At 39.8% G+C, this 16327-nt stretch overlaps 2 non-coding genes and 1 pseudogene across 2 annotated transcripts; all 3 read left to right on the forward strand.

Annotated features, from left to right (window-relative positions):
- The first annotated feature begins 1389 nt into the window (after window positions 1-1389).
- LOC128661777 (5S ribosomal RNA) lies at window positions 1390-1508 on the forward strand. Its single transcript, XR_008402618.1, has one exon. It is a non-coding gene; the product is annotated as a 5S ribosomal RNA (ribosomal RNA).
- A 2314-nt stretch (window positions 1509-3822) lies between these two features.
- On the forward strand, window positions 3823-3941 carry LOC128661953 (5S ribosomal RNA). The gene has a single exon (XR_008402710.1). It is a non-coding gene; the product is annotated as a 5S ribosomal RNA (ribosomal RNA).
- Window positions 3942-7690: 3749 nt separating this feature from the next.
- On the forward strand, window positions 7691-7799 carry LOC128661788 (uncharacterized; annotated as a pseudogene).
- Window positions 7800-16327: the final 8528 nt, after the last annotated feature.

Here is a 16327-nt window from a genome sequence, read left to right on the forward strand (position 1 = left end):
GTGCCTAGTACTATAGGAGGGCTGATTCTATCTAGCGTATATTTGTACATGTATACAGGGTTGTGCCTAGTACTACGGGAGGGCTGATTCTATCTGGCGTATACGTGTACATGTATACAGGGTTGTGCCTAGTACCACAGGAGGGCTGATTCTATCTAGCGTATACGTGTACATGTATATAGGGTTGTGCCTAGTACTACGGGAGGGCTGATTCTATCTAGCGTATATGTGTACATGTATATAGGGTTGTGCCTAGTACTACGGGAGGGCTGTTTCTATCTAGCGTATACGTGTACATGTATATAGGGTTGTGCCTAGTACTACGGGAGGGCTGATTCTATCTAGCGTATACGTGTACATGTATACAGGGTTGTGCCTAGTACTACGGGAGGGCTGATTCTATCTAGCGTATACGTGTACATGTATATAGGGTTGTGCCTAGTACTACGGGAGGGCTGATTCTATCTAGCGTATACGTGTACATGTATATAGGGTTGTGCCTAGTACTACGGGAGGGCTGATTCTATCTAGCGTATACGTGTACATGTATACAGGGTTGTGCCTAGTACTACGGGAGGGCTGATTCTATCTAGCGTATATGTGTACATGTATACAGGGTTGTGCCTAGTACTACAGGAGGGCTGATTCTATCTAGCGTATTTCTGTACATGTATACAGGGTTGTGCCTAGTACTACGGGAGGGCTGATTCTATCTAGGGTATACGTAGGAATGCCTGAGGGGTGGGCACGCACAACGCCAGAAGAAATTGTGCCCAGTGGCTTTTTCTTTGGTGAGACAGGCCAAGGGCTGAGACTAGATGAGCCTCTTGCCCTAAATGGATACGAAACCCAAATCTTTCATGATTCAGATAGAGCATGCAATTTTAAGCAACTTTCTAATTTATTCCTATTATTAAATTTTCTTTGTTCTCTTGCTATCTTTATTTTAAAAAGAAGACATCTAAGCTAAAGAGTCAGCCAATTTTTGGTTCAGACCTCTGGATAGCACTTGTTTATTGGTGCTGTCCAAACAGCAAGGACAACTTAGGTTGTGAACAAAAAATGGGCCAGCTTCTAAACTTACATTCTTGCTTTTCAAATAAAGATAGGAAGAGAATTAAGAAAAATAGATAATAGGAGTAAATTAGAAGGTTGCTTAAACTTGCATGCTCTATCTGAATCCCGAAAGAAAAAATTTGAGTTCAGTGTCCCTTTAAGTGAAAAGGCTGTTTGTAAGGTGGTGACAGGCAGCTGTAAAGTAAAGCGGTACTAAAAGCTTCAGCAGCAGGAGAGGGGAGAGAGTGAACGTGTTTTCTTGCTGAGCAGCTGAGAAGGAAGGTGTCCGGAGAGGCCTGCACTACAAGAGGAGTAAATGCAGGCCCTGTCTCTGCCTACGGCCACACCACCCTGAATGCACCTGATCTCGTCTGATCTCGGAAGCTAAGCAGGGTTGGGCCTGGTTAGTACTTGGATGGGAGACCGCCTGGGAATACCAGGTGCTGTAGGCTTTTGCTTTTTCAAACTTTCACCAGCAGGAGGCGCTAGCTCCAATGCACTTTTATACACTCTTAACACACCATACTCCTCACAGCCTTTCTCTTACAAAGCACTTACGCAACGCTGCACATTTTTAGCACACTACAACCCTAGGCAGCTACAAAATGGAATCAGCAAGTCGCACACTGATTCTCAAACATTAACAGAGCTACATTTTAAAACAAAGGCAACAGCAGCAGTAGCAGCTGTTGCTCTCCCACCTCAGCAACGGAGCAAGATGCAGATAGACCAGAAAGTCTGCGCATTTGTCTGTTTAACGCTTTCAGTCCTCTGCCACTAGCGCAGCCCTTTTCCACAAATGTAAGGGAAAATATTGTTTTAGAAATCAATACATACGTAAATAAAGTGAAAGTGGAAAGGGTTTTTTCAAAGTATTCTTTTATGTTTAAAGAAAGGGGGCTTTCAGAGTATTTTATACAGATCTATTTATGTACGTATTTATTTATTGTATTTTTGTTTTCCTAAAGGACAAATGCTTGATTCAAAGCAGACTCTGGTGCCTTTTATGTTAAATTTTCAGCCCTCTGTGGGGTCTTTTATTTCTGCTAGCGTTTTCTTCCCGATTTAGGCTTTTGCTGTATCTGAGGCTTGGTTAAGCGCAGCAAAGCAACGAGGAGCTTCCCCCTCTTGCTGAAATCGAACATAAACAGTGTTCCCTCTGTGGCATCAGCAGCACGGCTCAGCTATGCACACAGAGTTTCTTGTTTTTCATTTCCCTCTGCCGCACGCAGACTTTTCCCTTTGTCTTTCGCTCTGTCGCTATCCTTGCCTCTCTTGGCCTACCAGTGCTTTTTTCGCAGCCTGTCCTCCCAGCCCCATTTTCTGCCGCTCTCTTCTTTTGGCCAGTCGCTATTAACAGGTGAGGCTGCTGGGGGAAGCCATTTTCTCAGCTCGTCCCTTTCCTAGACAAATAAAGCGTTTGGGCGTATAAGGCTTTCTGCTGCTCTCAGGATGTCTCGTCAGAATGAACAGCTCGCACTAGAACCGGAGGAAGGGAGCTGAGGGCACTGTAAGATGGCCACAAGATTCCAAAACGTTTGCTCAGGTTCAAAGAAAAGCAATTCTTCCTTTTTTGAGAGGTAAAAAAACGAGCGTATCGTGCCGCCCCCACCCCCACCATATCCGAAAGCGTGCTGTCGCAAAAAAGGCCTACAAGAGCAAGAGCGTGTTTTAGAGAAAGAATGCATGTTTGTGAAATCCGCAGAGCCTTGCAGACGAAGTAAATAGGTTTGAATTGGTTTCCTGTAGTTGAGCAGAGAAGCATTTCCCCAAAAATCAGGCAAGCTCGAACAAGAGGTGATGAACTGAAGGTGGAGGGTGAAAGATCCAGAAGAAAAAAAATAAAAAAATGAGCTTAACGCTCTGCTGGAAAGTCTATTGGGTAAGTGGGTAAGCCTTTCGGTAGAGGTGGTAGGAGCAAATAGAGGGGTGGAGCGTAAGAATGCCTGGGGTTTGCACGCACAAGGCCATTGTTAGAAGAAATTGTGCCCACTGGCTTTTCCTTTCGTGAGACAGGCCAAAGGCTAAGACTAGATGTGCCTCTTGCCTTAAAGGGACATAATACTCATATGTTAAATCACTTGAAAGTGATGCAGTATAACTGTAAAAAGCTGACAGGAAAATATCACCTGAGCATCTCTATGTAAAATAGGAAGATATTTTACCTCACAATGTCCTCAGCTCACCAGAGTAAGTGCTGTGTAAAAAGTTATACTTCAGATGCTGTCCAGCTGCAGGTAAAAAAATGAACAGCAGCCAATCAGCATCAGCAGATCATGAGATTTCATAGTAAACTTCCTTAAACTGAATAGGCAAATAACTTTAGTGTGCACGGAGCTCACTCCCTTGCCTGTCCCAGGACAGGCATACTGATTTGCTGCTTAATGTCCTTCACAATGGGATCGGAATATTTAGGACATTGTGAGGTAAAATATCTTTCTTTATTTACATAGAGATGTAGAGGTGATATTTTCTAGTCAGCTTTTTACAGCTGAGCTATGCTGCATCACTTTCAAGTGTTTTAACATTTGGGTATCATGGCCCTTTAAGAGAGAAGGCTGTTTGTAAGGTGGTGACAGGCAGCTGTAAAGTAAAGTGGTACTAAAAGCTTCAGCAGCAGGAGAGGGGAGAGAGTGAAAGTGTTTCCTTGCTGAGCAGCTGAAGAAATGTTTGTTTGTGTGGAAGGGCAGCAGTAGCAGCTCAGAAAGAAGGAAGGTGTCTGGAGAGGTCTGCACTACAAGAGGAGTAAATGCAGGCACTGTCTCTGCCTACGGCCACACCACCCTGAATGCGCCCGATCTTGTCTGATCTTGGAAGCTAAGCAGGGTTGGGCCTGGTTAGTACTTGGATGGGAGACCGCCTGGGAATTCCAGGTGCTGTAGGCTTTTGCTTTTTCAAACTTTCACCAGCAGGAGGCGCTAGCTCCAATGCACTTTTATACACTCTTAACACACCATTCTCCTCACAGCCTTTCTCTTACAAAGCACTTACGCAACGCTGCACATTTTTAGCACACTACAACCCTAGGCATCTACAAAATGGAATCAGCAAGTCGCACGCTGACTCTCAAACATTAACAGAGCTACATTTTAAAACAAAGGCAACAGCAGCGGTAGCAGCTGTTGCTCTCCCATCTCAGCAACGGAGCAAGATGCAGATAGACCAGAAAGTCTGCGCATTTGTCTGTTTAACGCTTTCAGTCGTCTGCCAGTAGCGCAGCCCTTTTCCCCAAATGAAAGGGAAAATATTGTTTTAGAAATCAATACATACGGAAATAAAGTGAAAGTGGAAAGGGTTTTCTCAAAGTATTCTTTTATGTTTAAATAAAGGGGGCTTTCAGAGTATTTTATACAAATCTATTTGTGTACATATTTATTTATTGTATTCATTTCCCTCTGCCAGGGCTGCCACTAAAATTTTTGGGGCCCCTTACTTAACCATTGATCAGCCCCACTCCTTTGACATGTGCAATTTTTGACCAAGTGACTAAAACGTATTTGCACTTTATTCTTAAGTGTAGTCAAACTTGTAAATGTTCTAAACGTAGTAACACACAAACACACAGACACACTTATACACTGAAACACACTCACACATAAGTATTCACATATAGACACTCTAGCAGACATACAAAGAAACACACAGACACACTTATACACTGAAACACACACTCACACATAAGTATTCACATATAGACACTCTAGCAGACATACAAAGAAACACACAGACACACTTATACACTGAAACACACTCACACATAAGTATTCACATATAGACACTCTAGCAGACACGCAAAGAGACACACTCATACACTGAAACACACACTCACACATAAGGATTCACATATAGACACTCTAGCAGACACGCAAAGAAACACACAGACACACTCATACACTGAAACACACACTCACACATAAGGATTCACATATAGACACTCTAGCAGACACGCAAAGAGACATACTCATACACTGAAACACACACTCACACATAAGGATTCACATATAGACACTCTAGCAGACACGCAAAGAGACACACTCATACACTGAAACACACACTCACACATAAGGATTCACATATAGACACTCTAGCGACACGCAAAGAAACACACAAACACACTCAGACACAGTCACTCAGCACTTGTTTACATTGACCTGACAACTAATGAGGTAGACTACAGTTTTGTCAAAAAAGGAGATTTACAAGACAAAATGGAGTTCTGATTATCTTTTTGTCAAGAAAGATGCCAACTATATTATGAGAACAGCATGCAGTGGCTGAAAGGAAGGGCCCTGAACTGCCTAAACAATAATTTAAAGGTTAAGTGGTGGATTGGTGAAGTTTGGAAAGGTCTCATTAATCTCAACGTCTGTAGAAAGATGCAAATAATCAGCAATAAGGTCAAAATGTCCTAAAAAAGAACAGACAATGCACACACACACACACACACAAACTCAAACTTGCACATACACCCAAGGAAACACCAACAGAGACAGCCACATACACACACACAGAGAGAGACACCCATAAAAATCACACAAAGACATACCGACACAGACACCCACAGAAAACACACAAAAACATACATACACACGCACCCTCACTGAGACATCCATAGAAAACACACAAAGACATACACACATACACCCTCAGAGACACCCACTGAAAATGCACAAAGACATACACACATACAGACACCCTCACATAGACAACACACCCTCACAGAGACACCCACAGAAAATACACACACATATACACACACATATGCACACACCATTACAGAAGCACCCAAAGAAAGCACACAGACATATGCATACACCCTCACAGAGACACCCACAGAAAACACACAAAGACAGACACACCCACCTTCACAGAGGCATCCACAGAAAATACACAAAGACATACATACACACACACCCTTACAGAGACACCCACAGAAAATGCACAAAGAAATACGAACACACACTCACAGAGATATCCACAGAAAATGCACAAAGACATACGCATACATCTTCACAGAGACATCCACAGAAAACACACAAAGACATACACACACACCCTCAGAAACATCCACAGAAAACACAAAAAGACATACACACCCACCCTCACAGAGGCATCCACAGAAAATACACAAATACATACACACACACCCTCACAGAGAGACCCACCGAACAAAAATACATACACACTCATACAAACACCAATAAAAGCACAAAGACATAAACAAAGCCACCCACAGAAACAATCACAGGGGGTAACATTTCTGCACATTGCCATCCCCTAAATCAACAGTGTGTGACATGCATGATAAAAAAATTGCAGAAATTAATAGTTCACTTTTTAAAGAATCATATTTGTAAATGTGCAAACAAAAATAATTCTGTGAATTCAAATTTGTACATTAATGATCTCTCAGAATGGGTAGATGAAGAAAAGTAATTTTGAAAAGTTGCAATATGTTTGGGTCCCTCCCCTTCATTTCCCCCAACCAAGAGCACTACTTTAAATCTGGTGTACAAATGTTCTCATCTGTCAGCTGTACTTATGGATTTTGAAAAGGCTGTACTCTATATTGTCTGTGATACTCAGTCTCAAACCATTAGATCTGGTTAAATGCAGGATTTAGGCTTGTTTGTATGGAAAGTGCTTGCACAAAGGGGCAGTAAACTGGAATGTAATATATATATATATATATATATATATATATATATATAAAATAAAAAAAATCATATCTGCCAAAAGGGCCCCTAACATTTGTGTATAGAGTAGGAAACATTTCTGCATGGTTTTAAACATAGAATTTCTACAGCATTGTCACATAATCATAAATACACTGCTGCATAATGCTAAAAAAACTGTTTTTATGGACCCCTGGCCCCACCATACAACTACCACACTAAAGTTACAATTTGAAATTTTACAAAGAAATAAAAACATTTACTAAGTAAATCCTACCTTCTCTGCAAATGAAAGTGATCTGCCGTCTGACTCAGGCACACACTGTACAAACTGAAGTGCCAAGTCTGTCTCACACTACATAGTGGTTTAGTGCCCACTCAGAACTCCTCTCAAATACTAATGCTTTACTCCTTGTAATGACATTTCCCCCTCTCAATAGCGCTCTGCTGTAGCGCCCTCTGGTGGCTGCCAAAATTAAAAAAAATATATATTTTTTTAAGAATAGTTGTGTTTGCCTCATGGTGCCCCCTGGCCCAGTGGGCCCCTGACAGGAGTCACTCCTTTCACCCCCTGATGGTGGCTCTGCCCTCTACCACATGCAGACTTTTCCCTTTGTCTATCGCTCTGTCGCTATCCTTGCCTCTCTTGGCCTGCCAGGGCTTTTTTCGCACCCTGTCCTCCCAGCCCAATTTTCTACCGCTCTTTTTTTTTTGGCCAGTCGCTTTCAACAGGTGAGGCTGCCAAGGGAAGTCAGTTTCTCACCCCAACCATATCCGAAAGCATGCTGTCGCTAAAAGCTTCAGCAGCAGCAGGAGAGGGGAGAGTGTGAAAGTGTTTCATTGCTGAGCAGCTGATGAAATGTTTGTTTGTGTGGAAGGGCAGCAGTAGCAGCTTAGAAAGAAGGAAGGTGTCCGGAGAGGCCTGCACTACAAGAGGAGTAAATGCAGGTTCTGTCTCTGCCTACGGCCACACCCCCCTGAATGCGCCTGATCTTGGAAGCTAAGCAGGGTCAGGCCTGGTTAGTACTTGCATGGCAGACCACCTGGGAATACCAGGTGCTGTAGGCTTTTGCTTTTTCAAACTTTCACCAGCAGGAGATGCTAGCTCCAATGCACTTTTTACATTCGTAAAGTGACATTAAACACATTGAGATAATATAAAATGTATAACTATTATCCTTTCTTATTTATTTTATCCCTTTTCCCTGTAATACCATTCTGAAATTGTGAGCTTTTCAGTTTCTAATTGGCCATGACAGAGACCTAAGTTACAACAAGGCCGTACTTATTGTTATATAGACCCTAAAACAATACACTTCATTGTCAATATTGAAACAACTAATACATTTTAAAAAACACATCTACATGTAGGGTTGCCAGGTGTCCGGTATGTAACCGGACAGTCCAGTTTTTCAACCACCTGTCCGTTAAAAATTGTAGAAAAAAACAGACACTTAAATCTCCATATTTTTTTTTTTAAACTGAGAACTACTTTGCAATGGCTCCTGCATTATTTTATGTTCCTGTTATGTAAGGAATGTGGGGAATACAAATCCCCAAGCTTTCTAGCACTTCACGCGCGGGGTTAAGCAATAGACAGTGCCCTCTCCCCTATTAGAGACCTCTGACATTTGACAGGTTCCCCGTTGCTGCTGGGGGCGGGGTCTGCACAGAGAAGAACACGGAGTGAAGTGTGTTTACTTTCTCCCGAACAGAAAGACTATAACTGCCCTCTTCTCTACCGGTGCTGCTTGTGTGAGATGTAAGCTGCCTGTAACTTTTTTTTAACCTCGTAGAACAAACTGTTTAACCCCTTGTGTGCTAGATGGCTGTATAAAGGAGAAGTGCAGCAGCCCTCTCTGGAAGTTCAGGGACTGAAACAGTGTGTTAGTTTAAATGTATTATATATTTTTAGTTTATTGTACAATAAAAATATTAATTTCCTGTTCAGCCTTAAAACATTAGATACAATTCTTATGTATTACTTTTTAATAGTTTTCATTATCATTCACTTATTTCTGGCATACAAATATGTAATATATATATATGTGTGTGTGTGTGATTCATCTCCCACCATAACCCCCCCTCCCTATTATACAGTGGGTGTCCTGTATTTTGTTAGGGAGGAAACCCAGCAACCTTATCTACTTAAAAAGACTAATCTTTTTCTTGAATGCATCATTCTATCTATTATTAATCTAAGGCTCGATTTATCAAGCCCTTTGCCTCGCTACAACTGCAGGTTCTCACAAGAGAACTTGCAGTCAGTATTTATCAAGCAGCGGTCATCAGACACAAGAGAACCTGCAGTCAGTATTTATCAAGCAGCGGTCATCAGACACAAGAGAACCTGCAGTCAGTATTTATCAAGCAGCGGTCATCAGACACAAGAGAACCTGCAGTCAGTATTTATCAAGCAGCGGTCATCAGACACAAGAGCACCTGCAGTCAGTATTTATCAAGCAGCGGTCATCAGACACAAGAGAACCTGCAATCAGTATTTATCAAGCAGCGGTCATCAGACACAAGAGAACCTGCAGTCAGTATTTATCAAGCAGCGGTCATCAGAGACAAGAGAACCTACAATCAGTATTTATCAAGCAGCGGTCATCAGACACAAGAGAACCTGCAGTCAGTATTTATCAAGCAGAGGTCATCAGACACAAGAGCACCTGCAGTCAGTATTTATCAAGCAGCGGTCATCAGACACAAGAGAACCTGCAATCAATATTTATCAAGCAGCGGTCATCAGACACAAGAGAACCTGCAGTCAGTATTTATCAAGCAGAGGTCATCAGACACAAGAGAACCTGCAGTCAGTATTTATCAAGCAGCGGTCATCAGACACAAGAGAACCTGCAGTCAGTATTTATCAAGCAGCGGTCATCAGACACAAGAGAACCTGCAGTCTGTATTTATTAAGCAGCGGTCATCAGACACAAGAGAACCTGCAGTCAGTATTTATCAAGCAGCGGTCATCAGACACAAGAGAACCTGCAGTCAGTATTTATCAAGCAGCGGTCATCAGACATAAGAGAACCTGCAGTCAGTATTTATCAAGCAGCGGTCATAAGACACAAGAGAACCTGCAGTCAGTATTTATCAAGCAGCGGTCATCAGACACAAGAGAAACTGCAGTCTGTATTTATCAAGCAGAGGTCATCAGACAAAAGAGAACCTGCAGTCAGTATTTATCAAGCAGCGGTCATCAGACATAAGAGAACCTGCAGTCAGTATTTATCATGCAACGGTCATCAGACACAAGAGAACCCGCAGTCAGTATTTATCAAGCAGGGGTCGTCAGACACAAGAGAACCTGCAGTCAGTATTTATCAAGCAGCGGTCATCAGAGACAAGAGAACCTGCAGTCAGTATTTATCAAGCAGCGGTCATCAGACACAAGAGAACCTGCAGTCAGTATTTATCAAGCAGCGGTCATCAGACACAAGAGAACCTGCAGTCAGTATTTATCAAGCAGCGGTCATCAGACACAAGAGAACCTGCAGTCAGTATTTATCAAGCAGCGGTCATCAGATCGCTGCTTCATAGGCTCTTCTCCACCTCTTAGGTGAATGATTTCAAACTCCCCAGTCTCGTTCCGACAGGGGAGATTGACAGCTCCTGCCCACGAGTGAGTGGCTGTGCTTGGGGAGGGGAAATGTTGCACCCGAATACCGCCAGCAGATTGCTACCTGCCAGAGGCAACTTGGAGCGGACAGAGGTGCATATGTACGCACCTTGGCTTGCTAAATTGAGCCTTTAGTGTTTAATGTCCATTCTCCTCACAGCCTTTGTGTTAAAAAGCACTTATGCAACGCAAATTTATATCACAGTACAACCCTAAGCATCTACAAAATGTAATCTGCAAATTGCACGCTGTCTTTCAAATGTTGTCCTTGCACATCTGCAACAGAGCAAGATGTAGAAACAAAATATTATTTTAAGATCTAATAGTCCTATGCCCAATACAGTCAAGAAAGAAAGAAACAAATAAAATAGGTTGATTTTTGTGTCACAATATAACAGTAGGAGTAGTCAAATGAATAAAATCATATGAAAATATTGGCATATTTTACAAAAATGCCACCCAGATATTAAAGTATTCTCAGAGTTACCTATGCCAGCTTACAAAAGAAGCCCTAACATAAAAGATCAGTTAGTAAGAGCAGATGTTTTAGTAGCAAATGTACTCAGAGAACTATAACTGGGAAGCGACGCACAGGGTGTATTCCTTGTCTCTCGTGTATCAATTGCAATTCGATGATTAAAGGTGATAGAGTTTTTCATTCTTATACAGGTAAAAAATACACAATTAAGGAATATTTGACTTGTAGATCAGAGTTTATTATTTATGCCATCAAGTGTCCATGTTCTCTATTATACATTGGACAATCGACTAGAGAGGCACGTGAGAGGATCTCTGAGCACAAGCCAAATATCAGGTGTGGTAAGGATGCTCCGGTCTCTTCACATTTTTTGCAAGCTGGGCACAATATCAGCCAACTTCGTTTTCAAATCATTGAGCAAATTCGTATGCCCAGAAAATGTGGAGATAGGGAGGCTCTTCTAAATAAAAGGGAGGCCTTTTGGATTAACGAATTAAATACTCTGTGGCCTAAAGGACTTAATATAGAATGCAATTGGACAACTATTAAAATTTAAAATGTGACAATTTTAAGAGGGCTCCTTTGATCTACTTTACCTATGTGTTTAAGATTTAGTTTTTTCGTTCTTTTTCTTTCTTTTTTATTATTTGTTATTTTTAATGGGTTATGTTTTAACATCTGTTAATGAATTAGTACTATGTATGAATTGGAAATTAACCCATTAGTATACTGAATTTTTAATTTTTTGACATATTGGTGTATGTGGGAGTTTACTTTAAGGATTTTCCTACACATACTAATTTTTAAGAAATGTATTGATTGTGTTTTTATGGATGGAATCTTTATAGATGAAATTTATAACATAATGAATATTTATGAATGGTATAACTTTTGTAGAATATATATTTTTTTTCACACTGAATTTATATTATATTATGTTTGTAATTTTATGATGTCGCATTTTAATCATTTATATGGAATTGCTAGGTATTGTATCTTCTAGTATATACATTGTTAACTTTGTAGCACATAATTTGTAACAAATTGTTGTAGACTTTTTTATAAGTAGCATGTATTTTTCACCACTAGATGGCGATATTAACACAATTATCACAATCACTTGACGCCATTATGGCTATTTAAACACTGTTTTATTCATTAAATGTCAGGCTTGAGAAAGGGCTTAGTGTTAGCCCAAAACGTTGCTTTACTGGTCCCTGTATGTAAAATAAAGGTAATTTATTCACCACAGCTGGAGACTACTTTTCTATTTGGATTTATTTAGGCTTGGTAAGCCTTCTCCGTGCTCCTGTGAGTAGTGGGTGCTGTATTCAATCTGTTTGTTCCAAGATGTAGATAGAACAGAACGTCTGCGCATTTGTCTGATTAACGCTTTCAGTCTTTTGCCAGTAGCGCAGCCCTTTTCCCGAACTAAAAGGGAAAATATTGTTTTAGAAATCAATAAATACGTAAATAAAGTGAAAGAGGATTTCTCAAAGTAATCTTTTATGTTTAAATAAAGGGGGCTTTCAGAGTATTTTTTGTTCTGTCCTTACTCTGTGTTCCTCTATATAAAGTCTGACAGAGAGCTAAACTCTTTCCACTGATGAGAGGATAAATGTAGTTCCAGGCTTTATTTACACATCACCAAACTCAGTGCAGCAAACTGAAGTACAAAGCTATAAATATAATGTAATACAGCTAAGATCGCACATAAACAGCTTACAATAGCAATGAGCAGAATAATAACTAAGATGATGAACTTAAATATAAGCTGCAAAGAGGATTGCACATTTATATACAACAAATATAAATGCAGTCTGATACATAATACTAAATGTAGGTTATATTATATATTATATAACAGCTGCTATAATAACTGACTAATGTACTGAGAAACTTGTTAGACACAAACTAAGTTTTATACTAAACACACAATGAAGAATGTAGAAACAAAAAGAACACAGAGCGCAACCCACTCTGAGCGTAAAACAGTTTAATGTGTATTACAATAAATTAACCAACATAAATGGGCATAAGACATACATAACATATAAAAATGCACTCGGCAGACACACTGCTGGGCACAGACAGTCCTCCGCTACTATCCAGCACTCCGAGTCTTTCCACCGGCTGGGCTGTTAGCAATGTCCGCTGTAGTTTAACCGGTATCCAGTCAAAAACCGGAAGTTCAAGACGACACCAGAACTTATCACGACAGGGGTAGCCTCACTGAATTCTGACAGTGGGATGTAAATTGTTGTTGGAAGCTACTGCAGTATAGCTCGGACTCCTCAATGCACAAAACTCAATGCACAAAACTCTACGCGTTTCGTCGGGTTACGACCCGACTTTTTCAAGAGAATATCATTACCTTGGATCTGGCTTCCTATTTGAACATGGCGGGGGGGAACACACCTCCGAAAATACTCAATCCTAATTGGTTGATCCTCACTAAATGCACCCAATCAGTGAATGTAGGAAGTCCATCATATGCCCTTATGGTGAAAGGTTACAAGAATTTCTAAGAGAAACACAGAGCAGTAAAAGGCGAGTCAGAAAAACTATATGATTGCAGTATTACAATATTTCAATATATATTTTCATAAAACACTTAAGTGATAGATATTACAAAGATGCGCTGAACGTACCTAACAGTAATTAAAAGTAATAAAATTCATACTAATAGGAGAAAGTGCAAATACATATTCACTTGGACACAGATAAAAATGCATGTGAGCCCTTTGCATAGTTAAAAATTACATATCATATATGAAAAACACATCATGTATAGAAAACACCAGTTCATCAAATGTTTTCTCAAGTCTAATTTATATACATGAAAAAATAATAACAACCCAACGATTTATGTACAAATACATTTGGAGACCAGAAATACATATATTATAAATTAACTTGAGTGTGTAATCCTATGGGACATAATAAAACCAAGTCTGATCCCCCTATCTAGGGGCTGGGTGTACATAACTCTAAAGGAATACACTTTACTAGGTTCCTAGTCTATGTCTTGTTATTACATAAAGGCCTGTAGGTCCAAATCTATATTTAGACCTTTAGGATTCTCAATATTGAGGGTTCTGAGTTCGTGAATCCAAAAAGTTTCACGCTGTCTCAGACACCTCAATCTATTATTGGAGCAATTTGGAGGAATCCAGTCAAGAATCATCACCCTTAGGCTCTTATTATTAGCCTCATGGAACTGTTTAAAATGAAAAGGTACACTATGGTTTTCAATTTTATTTTTAATATTCCCCAAGTGTTCGTTGAACCTGCTTCTGATCATTCTTTTGGTTCTACCTATATAATAACAATTGCAGTCGCATATGAGGAGATACACCACAAATTTGGATGTACACGAAAATGTGTGTTTGACCCTATATGATTTGGTCTGATCTATATTGTTGAACATATCTCCTCCAATAATGCGACTGCACATATTGCAATTCCTAGCCCTGTAAGGCCAAGTTCCATTTTTTCTAGTGAGCCAGTGGTTATTAGAACTTATGGACGGAGCTTTTGTAGATGTAAATCTGGACGGAGCTAACGTATTTTTAAAATCCCTATTTTTTCTAAAAGTTATGGTGGGCTGGTTAGGTTAAAATTTCCCTATGATGGGATCAGATGTTAAAATTCTCCAATGTTTTTTCAGGATGTTAGTTATTTCTCTACTTCCCTGGCTGTAGGTAGTAATAAATCTAATTTCCTCTTTCCCTGTATTGGGATTCTTGTTTTTATTTTTATTTTTATTAGTGGGCTCAAGCATGGTACCCCTGTCCAAATTCGAAATTTTTTCTTTGACAGTGTTTAGAAGATTTTTTATCATACCCTTTTTCTATAAACCTGAGGTCCAATGCCTTGGACTCTTCCAAATAATCCTCATAGTGGGTACAATTACGACGTATCCTCTGATACTGACCCAGAGGAATGTTGTTCTTTCACCTTGGAAGATGTCCACTTTTGGCATTAAGAAAGCCATTTTTATCTGTGGGCTTCCGAAAGTTCTTAACGGCAATCTGATTGTTATGGTCAATGTACAAAATTAAATCTAAAAATTCCATGACGTCCCTATGGATCTTACTGGTAAACCTGAGATTCATGTTGTTATTATTTAGATGTGCAATAAACTCACTTGCCTCATCTTCCTTTCCCTTCCATATAAAAATTACTTAATCAAATACCGAAAATAATTAATAATTTTGGTTCTAAAGGGATTATTGTTCCAAACATAACTGTTCTCAAAATAGTTCATAAAAAGATTTGCATAGGATGGGGCAAATGTAGTCCCCATCGCTGTGCCTTGTAGCTGTAAATAAAAATTCGAATCAAATTGAAAATAATTATGCTTTAAAATAAACTCAATTCCTTTTAAAATAAAATCTTTTTGTAATTGGGGAAGGGGACTATTCTGTAGACTATCCTCTATTGCCATGATACCCTGATCGTGGGGGATACAGGTATATAGGGCTGTGACATCGCACGTCACCCATAAAAACTCTTTATCCCATCTGACACCTTCAAAAGTTCTAATTGTTTGGGTAGTATCTTTCAAAAAGGACCTAGTGTTCCGAACCAGGGGTTGTAGGAAGTGGTCAATGTATGTGGAAAGATTGCTGGATAGGGAACCTATTCCTGATATAATAGGTCTCCCCGGCGGATCCACTAAGGCTTTGTGTACCTTAGGGAGGTGGTAAAATATGGGGATGGAGGGGTTCCTGTCCAGCAAAAAACAGAATTCCTCACTATTCAGGATTCCACTTAATTTGGCTTGACTCAAGATATCATTAAGTTCTTTTGTTAATTTCAGAGTTGGATTGAAGGAGAATCTTTTATACGTATTAGTATCACCTAAGATTCTTGATGCCTCCTTTACATAGTCAGGTTTGTCCTGCACTACTACTCCTCCACCCTTATCCGCTGTTTTAATCACTATATTGGCATTGTTTTTCAAATTCTGTAGCGTAATTCTTTCTTGTTTTGAAAGATTATCATTAAACCTATTTAACCACTTACCATTTTTATTTTCCCATAGTTTGGAGAGGTCTGAGCTGACTAATTTGTTAAAAATCTTAATGTGTTCCCCTTGTGCCCTCACCGGAAAAAAGTTAGAGGGCTTCTTAAATCTAGTATGTACTATTGGGGGTTCCTCCTGCTCATCATGTAGGCTAAAATCCATATTGGGTTGAGTTGTACTAGAGGTTTCACCTTGTAAGGAATTAAGTACTTGTAGAGTTTCAGTGTCTTGACTATTTAAACTATTCAGACTCTCTGTAGTCACAGCTATACTCCTACAGTAGGGTTGTTGTTTGATGAAGTATCTCTTAAGAGTCATTTTTCTAATATATTTTTGTAGGTCGATATATGTTTCGAATTTGTTTGGTGCTTTCTTAGGGGCAAAATTCAAGCCCTTAGCTAGCAAATTAATCTCTTGATTGTTAAGTTTTTTACTAGTCAAATCATATATCGACTCTT

The sequence above is a fragment of the Bombina bombina genome, chromosome 5, assembly GCF_027579735.1.
Source record: "Bombina bombina isolate aBomBom1 chromosome 5, aBomBom1.pri, whole genome shotgun sequence".
In the NCBI taxonomy this organism is placed as follows: Eukaryota; Metazoa; Chordata; class Amphibia; order Anura; family Bombinatoridae; genus Bombina; species Bombina bombina.